Source organism: Aythya marila, assembly GCF_965140915.1.
Source record: "Aythya marila genome assembly, chromosome: 4".
Taxonomy (NCBI): Eukaryota; Metazoa; Chordata; class Aves; order Anseriformes; family Anatidae; genus Aythya; species Aythya marila.
Genome location: NC_139045.1, coordinates 50,251,949 through 50,261,495, shown reverse-complemented (window position 1 = coordinate 50,261,495; position 9,547 = coordinate 50,251,949). Strand labels below are relative to the sequence as shown.

General features: G+C 41.7%; 1 protein-coding gene across 3 annotated transcripts in view; it reads left to right on the top strand.

Moving 5' to 3' along the window:
- The first annotated feature begins 1,288 nt into the window (after positions 1-1,288).
- ATP10D (ATPase phospholipid transporting 10D (putative)) overlaps positions 1,289-9,547 on the top strand; it is a 45,981-nt gene continuing 37,722 nt past the window's right edge. For all 3 annotated transcript variants that reach the window (XM_082760355.1, XM_082760356.1, XM_082760354.1), the window contains exon 1: positions 1,289-1,369. The gene's annotated coding sequence lies outside the window, so the exon portion shown is untranslated. The remainder of the gene's footprint in view (positions 1,370-9,547) is intronic.

The following is a 9,547-nucleotide window of genomic DNA, read 5'->3' as shown; positions in this document are numbered from 1 at the left end:
GTGTTGCATCCTCTTTCCTATAGCTCCCGAGCCAACAAAGGTGGTGTATCCTGCCAGAGAAACAGAACATCTTTTTTTTCCTACCCAGAATAAAACTGCATAATTTCAAAGCAGCAATTATGGACTTAACTTCATGTAGATGTATATTTATTCCACTCCATATGCCAATATGTTTTAAAATTCCTGATAGCCATACAGGCAGTTCAAAGAACAGACTGCCAGGTGCTGTTCACTGAAATATAACGTGAGGGTTTTTAGTGTGGGCTCAAGGAGACAAGACATGCTAAAATGCAGGCAAACACGGGAAAACCCTACCACAGACACAGAAAGGAGAGCACAACCAGCAGCCACTGCTCAGCACAGCCCTTTCCACTTTCTTGTTAGGACTTCATTGTTGATACTGGGCAAGTACTTGTAACTCCAGTTCATTTCAATAGGGCCAAAAGGGTCTGCAAATAACTTTTTTTTTTTTTCTTTCTTTCTTCCTTTTTCATCAGAGGATGACCTTAGAATAGAAATCGTCTGACTTAAGTGTGATTTCTTGTGGTTTCTTTGTGAAGAGCAGCCTTCAAGAGTACTCTCACAGGCCTTAAGTGCATAAGGGCTGGGTTGGGCTTCAGAAAGGTTATTGATGAGAAAACTCACTGAGGTTCCTGATACCAGCGATTTGTTTAAGATAATTAGGGCAGTTTCTCAATCGCCAGAGGCTTACTTCTTAGAAAACGAGGGAGAGTGTTTGCTAACCTCGATTAGCCCAGTGGCTAGAAAACTCCTCGTTTAGACAGGCCGAGCTGCCTTCAGCGCCAGGCTGCGCTGGCAAAAGACCAACAACGTCAATTTCCAGGGCAAGCTTGTCCAAGGCAGCCAGAGCCCTGTCACAGCAGGGCTCCTGCCCTGGCCTCCACCGGCTGAGGCCTCAGGTCAAATAAAGAATAAGTCCTTAAACGATAACAACCTTTGGGTTGCCAGCACTGAAGCCGAGTTGTTGAGGGCAGCTTGCTTGCTTGCTTGCTTGCTTGCTTGCTTACTTACTTACTTACTTACTTATTTATTTATTTCCACTTAGAGAAGGCCTGCTCGGAGCAGGGTAGGAGGAAAGCAAGCGAAGTGGGTTCCAATTCGCAACTGCGTTTTCAGAAGATGGAGGCGGCGAGGGGCGAAGGGCGCTGAGGGGAGCCGGGCTCCCGGCGGAACCAGGCGGCGGAGGGGCGCGGCGCTAGGCGGGCTCGCCGGGGGAGGCGGCCGGGGGCCGGGCAGCACCGGCGGGGCGGAGCGGAGCCGAGCGAGGCGGCGGAGCTGGAGCCGGAGGGAGAGTGGCAGGCGGCAGGGGGGTCGCGGCCATTACGCTGGGATGTGAGCGGGGACGCGGGTAAGGCTGCCGGTGGGGCGGGGAGCCTGTGGCGAAGGAGGAGGAGGAGGAGAAAGAGGAGGGCGCCGGTGCCGGGAGCTGGCGGGGGAGAAAGGCGCCGAGGCGTGCACTCGGGGCTGCGTGTGGCCGAGGGAGAGCCGCAGCCTTGCCGAGGTGCCCGGCGTCCTGCCGGGGGGCAGCGTCCTCCCAGCCCCGCCGCGGCCCCTGGCGCGGTGCCTGCGGAAGTTTTAGCGGGGAGGGGAAGATAAGGACCTGTCGGTTCTCGCCTCGGAATCGGATATGGGTCTGGTTTTTGTAACCCTGCCCTTCCGCGGTGAAGGTGATGTGCCGGTGGAAAGCAGGAGGTCTGGGGGACGCCGAAACGCCCCACGCTAAAGCTGACAGGAGCGACCGTCCCTCCAGTGACTGCCACTGAGCGATAGGGCGGCTGCACTGGGCAGTGGGAAAGGGCGCTCTTGTGTCTTGTTCGTGTGCTCTTCTGTGTGTCTCCAGGGCCATAAGGCCACCCCTGTTCATGTTAACACCATCGACTGAACTTCACGGGAAACAGACTAGGAAAAAAAACAGAACAAAGCAACCAAAGCATAGTTAAGACCTTGACAACAATAGCTTGTGCGGGGGACATTTTAATTGTTCATGCAGCAACTGAAGGAAAGGGTGGAAGCTTTTACATAGTTTGCTGGTTTATAGCAAGGTCTGAGTAAGTTACACTGAAATCCCTAAGCTTCAGGAAAGTACAGAGGGGTGCACACAGTAAGCTACCCGATTAGGCCACACGAATAATTACTTGGCTTAGTAATGAAAAAGTGTTCACAAGGATGTGAAAGAGAAATCAGAGTTCCCGGAAGGAAATTGTTTTTCTATCACAAGTACAGCTACTGAAGAAGAAAAATGTACTTTTAATATTCAGATTACCATTATTTTCATACTAAAATGGTACTTACACATTCACATCTCAGCAATGACCATACGATTGAGAAATCTCTTATTTAAAAGCATGCATTCTCACATCATCACTATAAGATACCAGAAGTGTCATTATCCCTATTTTCATAAGTGATGGATTGCAGCAGAGAGACACTAAATGATTTCTCTAAGATCAGAGTGGAATTTTATTCTCACAATACCTTTGCATATCCCCAAATCTGGTGCAAAGCTGTTTTATATCATATTAAGCTGACTCTTTACAATTTGTGGACAGATATTATTTACAGTAGCAAAAGCTAGCACACACAGACTAGGATCACATTCTTTTGTTAATTGCTACTGTTGTGGATGATTTGGATTTCAAAGGCAATATCCACAGCTGATATGCCTTTCTAATGAAAACTAGACCAAACTCAGAACTGGGTGCCCTACATAAGTACTCAAAGACACTCTTAATCTGACATTCTTGTCCTGCTTCCCTGTGCCAACAGGAGTACTTTCACAGCTGTAGGCTGGATCAGGAAATACATCTAATAGTTTTGTTGTCTTTGGCTTAGTGAAAGGGCTTATGAATCAATTAATTGAACCAGGTTCAGTAAGTACCGTAAGTAAGATGCATTATGAGAAAGCCAGGAGCAGGAGGTAGGAGAGGCAAGACCCACTCCTTTCAGTGTCAGCTTTTAGATCAGTTCAGCTACACAGCATTGTATCTTCAGTGTCTTATGCCTTGGTCTCTTAAAAATGTTGAAGTTACTAGTGCCATTATTTGAGCATTCTTAACTTCCTGCATTCTTTTCCAGGCTACTATGTCTTTTGGCATAACTTTTAATATTAAAATCTTTAAAGATGCACAGTTGCAGTTGTATCATCCTGAATTGCTGGATGATACCTCTCCCTTTCAGGCCTGAAACATCCTGGCAAGAGGCACGTTTTATAGGGTTGCAGAAGCTCGGTAGTGGTTCAGGTGGATTCACAGGTTATTTCTGTCAAAATATTCCCAAGCAGTTGACAGGTTTCAGTGTTCTATGACAAATAACTGGTTGTATTCCTGATGTTGTAAAAGAGTCAGCATTATCAAAAATTCACTTGAGTGTTGGAAAATTACGTTCACAACTGTCTTGAATTCTGTTGAACAGTGTTGTGGCTGATGACCACCCATATCACACCTAATTGCAGTATCTGTAATGGCTTTTAAAAGCCCTGTCTTATTCATGGAAAGCCAGAAACTATCAAAATATTCTGAAATCCTGTTTAAAATGTACATAAATACTGGCTTCATTTCTTTTGTTACATTAATGAAAAAAAATGCACCTGTATGTTCCAAGTATAGGCTTGATACACAATTACTGCCTTGGACAGCTAGCAGTTGAATAGTGTCAAGTAATATTAAGAAAAGTCTGCAAGATCCAAGCCTAATTTTAGACCTAGATATAATAAACAGTACTGGGAGAGAAAAAAAAATATATATATAATAATAAAAGATATGCAAGTGGAGACCAGTAAGAAAGGCAATGATGAAATCAGCAATACTAAATTAAGTAGAAGTGATGCAAAAGATTTCATGAAGCTGAAATAAGGAACCAGACATCTGCTTAGGTCAATTCTGACCCTCAGAGCTGCCTATCTGAAGGGATCTGTCAGCTGTAGAATATGCGGGTGCATCACATCCATTGCAGCTGTTTCAGCTTCTTAAAAATCAGAAGGCTGTATGTAAATTGTTCATACTTAAGATATACTTTTGGTAGGTATGACTGCAGTATGCTTAAAGTAGGTTTGTTCTGGCTGGCTAAAAACCAGTGAAGCTGTACTGGTACAGGCCTTGACATGAGCTGTGCAAGTCTGTGCAGTGCTTGAAGGCCTTCATGGAAATCTGTGCTTTTGTGGCTTTCCTACTGTTAATATCTAGATAAAGTAGCTCAGGTTATGCTCACACCTGTAGCATCCACATTTCTGTCTTCTGGTATTGTCTGAGAAGTCTATTCAAAAACAGAAGATCTTTAAGGTAAAAGTCAAATCTAGTGTTCACTGAAAGTGAGCTGTGGAGGATTTTTCAGATTTGAGATGCCCTCTTTTTGTACCTGTATGTACAAAATTGTTGTACCTCCTTCCCCGGATCCTTCAAAGATCCATAGCGGATTAAACTCTGGATGCCTTGTGAGAGATTGGAACTCTTAAGAAGCTGCTAACGCAGATGTGTTAGAAAACCGGAAGAATAGGACAAGTCACTAGCTGGAGATTTAACCTGCAATTTTGGGAACTCAAGTAAAGGTTTGTGCTGTAACAGGCACTTCCAGTATCAATTTGGATAAGTAACTGGTTTTCTCTGTGCAACAGTTTTGTCTCTTTAAAGAAATTGACGTGGTTAAAAAACAGTGGTACTGCCCATATGGATCTATTTCCTTCAGTACCAGTTACTGTAATTTAGGGAGCCTACACTGAATATAAAAATCACATCCTTCTGGATCATATGAACACCAGTATAACTTTTGTAACGTGGCTCAGGCCTTAGTTTTACTGTGAAAGTAAGGGAAATTTCACACGTATCAAAACTGCTGCTGTGATTAAATGCTGCGTGACCACAAGTTTAAGATAGCTTGTGAGAAAAGAGTCACAAAAGAGTAAGACTTAACTTTGAAAGTTTTGCTTTGCAGTTCTGAGATGCCTATATGACAGGTGAGAACAGGGCATAAAGCAGAACTTTGCTGATGAATAGAGAGGAGGGTGGAAAAGGTTTGCACAAACCACAGCTCTCTGGTGGTGATTCAGTTTTATTTCAAAACTGATTGCCTATAACAGAAGTATATAATTTCATTTGAGTTTTAAACCTAAAATTGGGTAGTGTGTGATTTATTTATGCCTGTAGGTACAGAATCTAATTGGCATCCTAAGTAACTTTACCCAATGTGGAAGAGATTCTTGCTACATGTACTGCTCCCACACTGCAGCACATTAATCAGCATTACTGCATGTATGCTTTGCTATTAAATTACCTCATGTAAAGGCCTAGGCGCTTCATGGGAACTGAAGTTTTGATTCCTGCAGGTTTTTGGCATTTTGTCTCATAAATTGGCAGTACAGATCTCTTATCCAGATCTGTTTAGCATTCTAGAGTGTCTCTGCAGTTTATTAGCATGCAAAGATGTGTTACAAACTTGTAAAATTGCATGTTACAGAGAAGGTAGCAAACCTTAGGAAAAAAAAAATATATATATATATATATATATATATTTCAGATTAGTCTTGAGGCCATGGATCCTTTAAATTTCTCTGTGGTCTAGTAGCTTCTGAATTGTTGAAGATTCAGATGCTGTTCTGATTTTTAACAGCCTGTGTAGTTCTGCCAGTGTACTCCGGCCATAATGTAGTGAAACAAATGCTAGCAAACCTGTGCAGCAACATTTGCTAAGAGGTTTAAATGGGACTTTGCATGGATCGGGGGTTGTCCACTCTTCCATAGCTTTGTGTAGTGTAAGCTCTGTCTGAGTTAAATTTATTTTTCTTCCCTGCTTCTTTAATCTCCCCTCATCACCCAGAACTTCAGACCTACAGAACAACCTGAAGTATTCAGGTAGGGGCTAAGAAAAGTGTTGCTACAGAGATGCATTGTCTGAATCTCTTTATTTTTTGGTTCTGTACAAGTTTTTCAGGTCAGATAATGCAATTTTATTGATTGCATTTCTGTTTGCCAAGGATTGATTGAATGGGAGCGGGCCCAGGGGACACACAAGGCCTCCTGCACACTATGGCCAAAGGCTGTGCCTGAACAGGAATAGGATGGCAACAAGCACAATATGCATGCATGTGCCTGAGGAATATTCTCATGAAAAGGTCTGAGGAATATTCTCATGAAATATGTCATTTGCTGGAAGTATTTAACAAAGAATTTTCAGAAAGAAGGATGGCTAACTATTTGGAAAGCATAGCAAAAGACGGATGTTGTCAGAAGGGAGGAAGTGGTCAAGAGAAGCTGGGGTAAATGGTAGGTTACTTTACGTGACATGGAAGCAAACAACCACAGCATAATAGTAAGGTGCAGTACCAGAGCACTCTGTCTATTGACTAAATTATCCATGCATGTTTGACTAATAGTCTCCAGAAAAGAATCTGCTATAGGAAAGGTCAGGGATTGCCAAAAGCTACGCTGTAACATAACTGGAACTGAGGGATTTTTAGTCTCAGTTCCATCTCCCTGCAGGAAAACTAGGAGCGAAGGTTTGCAACCAGTTACAAATGTGATACTTCCCAGAAGTGGAAGCTGAAAGAGTTTACGAGAGACAAAGAAAGGCAAGTGATGGGAAAAGAAAGCAATTTCACGGGATGTACATGCAACAGAATGCTTATACTGAGCTTCATGGTGAAAGGTCCTGCTTTCCAGGTATGGACCACTTAAAGTAGGGATTTTCACAGTGCTGCCACTAGCAGAGAATTATTAAAGGCTTTTTTATTGTGATATGGGATGGTCAAGCATGAATAGTATATAGTGTTTATCTGTTTTGTGGTGAAAGTGGCACTGCTTTTACAGAGCCAACCAGCTCTTGCATGTTAACCATTATTAGTCCTTCCAGTTTTCCATTAGGATATCTCAAAAGTGCTTTATAATAAGAGGAAAGAGTCAAAGTACATGAGGGAAGAGAAGCAAAGAACATGTCCAGACTTTTCATCCAGTGTCAGACGTGTCAGACAGTTCCCTTCCACATTTCATCATTATCATGTGACATTAATGAGCTTGCCTATCTGCATGTGAGATATACCTGGATTAACACTACACTATTAATGTTCTCCTGAGTATACAGCATGAAATTGAGAACAAAATCTATCTAGCACTGTCCTCAAACTAAGAATTAGATAGATCATTTGCGCTTCTTGTTTTTGAACACACAAAAAATGTTCTAGACTCCTTAAAAATAAACCTTTTATTGGTTTAAATAATTAAATACTGTTTCAGAGTTAAGTTCTGTCTCACATCAATCTAAAAGTAACTTTTGTGGGTCTTTGGCATATGTTTAAATAAACATCAAATTTTGTTTTGCTGCCTTAAATTTGAGTCAGGCTAGAGAACTGAAGAAGGTGCTATGAAAAATAACAGGACATGAGGGTCAAATAATAGTTTAAGAGAGGGGGTTTTGTAGTAAAATTGTTTAAAACAGCTTTTATTTGATGTTCAGCAGCTTTGTCATTTTCAGTATCTAACATGAAGCTGATGAAACTTTTTTTGACCTTATAGCTAATCAAATCAAAGGTGCTCATTATTTTATGATCACAATTTAAAGAGGAAAAAGAAGAATGTTCAAAATAGGAAAAAAATGCAAAAGAGATTTCTGAAGTTTTAAATAAATCACATTTTAAAATGGAAATGCAAATGATTTTTTAAAAAATAATTTGCAAACAGTAGCTCAGTTAAATCCCAGATGAATCAGAGGGCGTTGTGACAGGGTACGAGATCCTGATGCGTTTTTCCCAAGATGTTGCTTGGGAAAGGTCTGATTCACCTTTTTGACCATTAGAAATTTCTCATTGCCTCCTGTAATGTTTCCAGTGTTCTGTGGTGGTGGTTTTGTTTGATTTATTGTCCATACAATCTCCTTGAAAGCTCTCTTTAAAATATTACGGTAAAATGCTGGAGATACTGGCAGGAATATGAAGAATGTGCAGTGCATGCAGCTGAACCTCAGGTTTCTTGTTTCCTTTAAGCTCTGCCTTTCTGGAGGAGGGTGAGGAAGGGTGGGGCAGAGGTTTTGGAGCTGTGTCAGGAGTCAGGGATGCGTGTGCAGTGAGAGGTGATTGCTCTTCAGAGACACTGCATGTGTAGCTTAAACCTGTGGCTCCAGATCCAGCAGTGAAGAATTCTGATCTAACATTGTCATGTTAAAATGTCCTTCTTTTTTTTGTCCCCTCCCTTTTTTATTTTCTTTTTATTTTTTTTTATTTTTAAACCAAACGTCACCAAGTATTGCATGCTACAAAAGGTAATAAATTATGAAAACCACAAAGAGTTAGCTGCCTCTGTTTAAGAGGTTCTGAAACTTGACAGGTTTCCTCTCTTGTTTTTCCTAACTCCCAACTCTCTTCCCACCTTTACTTGAGCATGACTGATAACTTAATTCCTCAGCTTTTCAAGGTGCTTTTTGCCTATGCAATTCGCACCAAGTAAAAATGATCTGCCATGTAAAGACTTTGCCTTTCTATTAGTCCTGGGAATTTACTTGGAGAAAGTGTCTCTATTTCTTGCTTCTAGTCACTGAAGTCACCAGTATGAGATGCTTGTTTTCATTAGAGCAAACATAAACATGATTTTTCACTGCAAACATAACCTACTTTCAAACACCAGGCTCATATGGCATCCTGAAAAATGCTGCGTTGTTGTTTCCTTAGGTTTTCCATCAGGATATTTTACATTATAACAGTGTGTAGAGATTTGGCATGTTACTGCTTTTGGGCAAAGAATTATCATTTCAGGCAGAAGTATGTTTAATTAACACACCTTGCATGATTCATGCTAAAGATGGATGCTTGGGAGAGATTGGTAAACTTAACAGAACAAAGAAGAAATCATGTTGACACTGTCCCTGATAATCCAGCACGTTGTTAATTAAATCAGACGTGTCTTTAAAAAGGTCCCTCATTGGTTACAGGGACCACAGGATTTAGCACTGAGGAAAAAGGAAAGTCTCTTTTTCCCTTCCATTCCCTGGAAGGAAACACAGCAGAAGGGCCTCAGGAAGCAGTAATTCATGTGGGAGCTGCTGGGGGATGCCGAGAGGAGAGGCTGTACAAAGGTTTGTTTTTCTCTCTTGGTTTCTCTTCCTTCATATGCAGATCGAGGTTTCTAAAGGGAACCATGAGTTTCGTATATGTAGTAAGAGTCTTCCAAGACATCGCGATGGTGACAGTTGATAACTGTCCACATCTAATTATGAAAGGACAAAAATATACCAACCATCTTAATTTGATGAGAGGAAAACCCATTAGGAGAAAGCTTTCTAGTCAAAGGGTAGCAAAGGAGTGAAAAAGGCTTTTTTGGAAGTTTGGAGAATCTTTTGGAGTGTGACTTTAGAGCAGGATTTGTTTTGTACAACCCTACCCATCTAAATATTACATATCCAAACTAATCATGCAGATTCTGCAATAAATGAGAGAGAGGCACATGCCAGGAGGTACCACATATGCTCAAGCATCCCTTAGCTAGATGGAGATGCCTCCACCCTCTGGAGATTTGCTGTCCTCCCAAACTAACTGCGGAGAGTCTTTCTT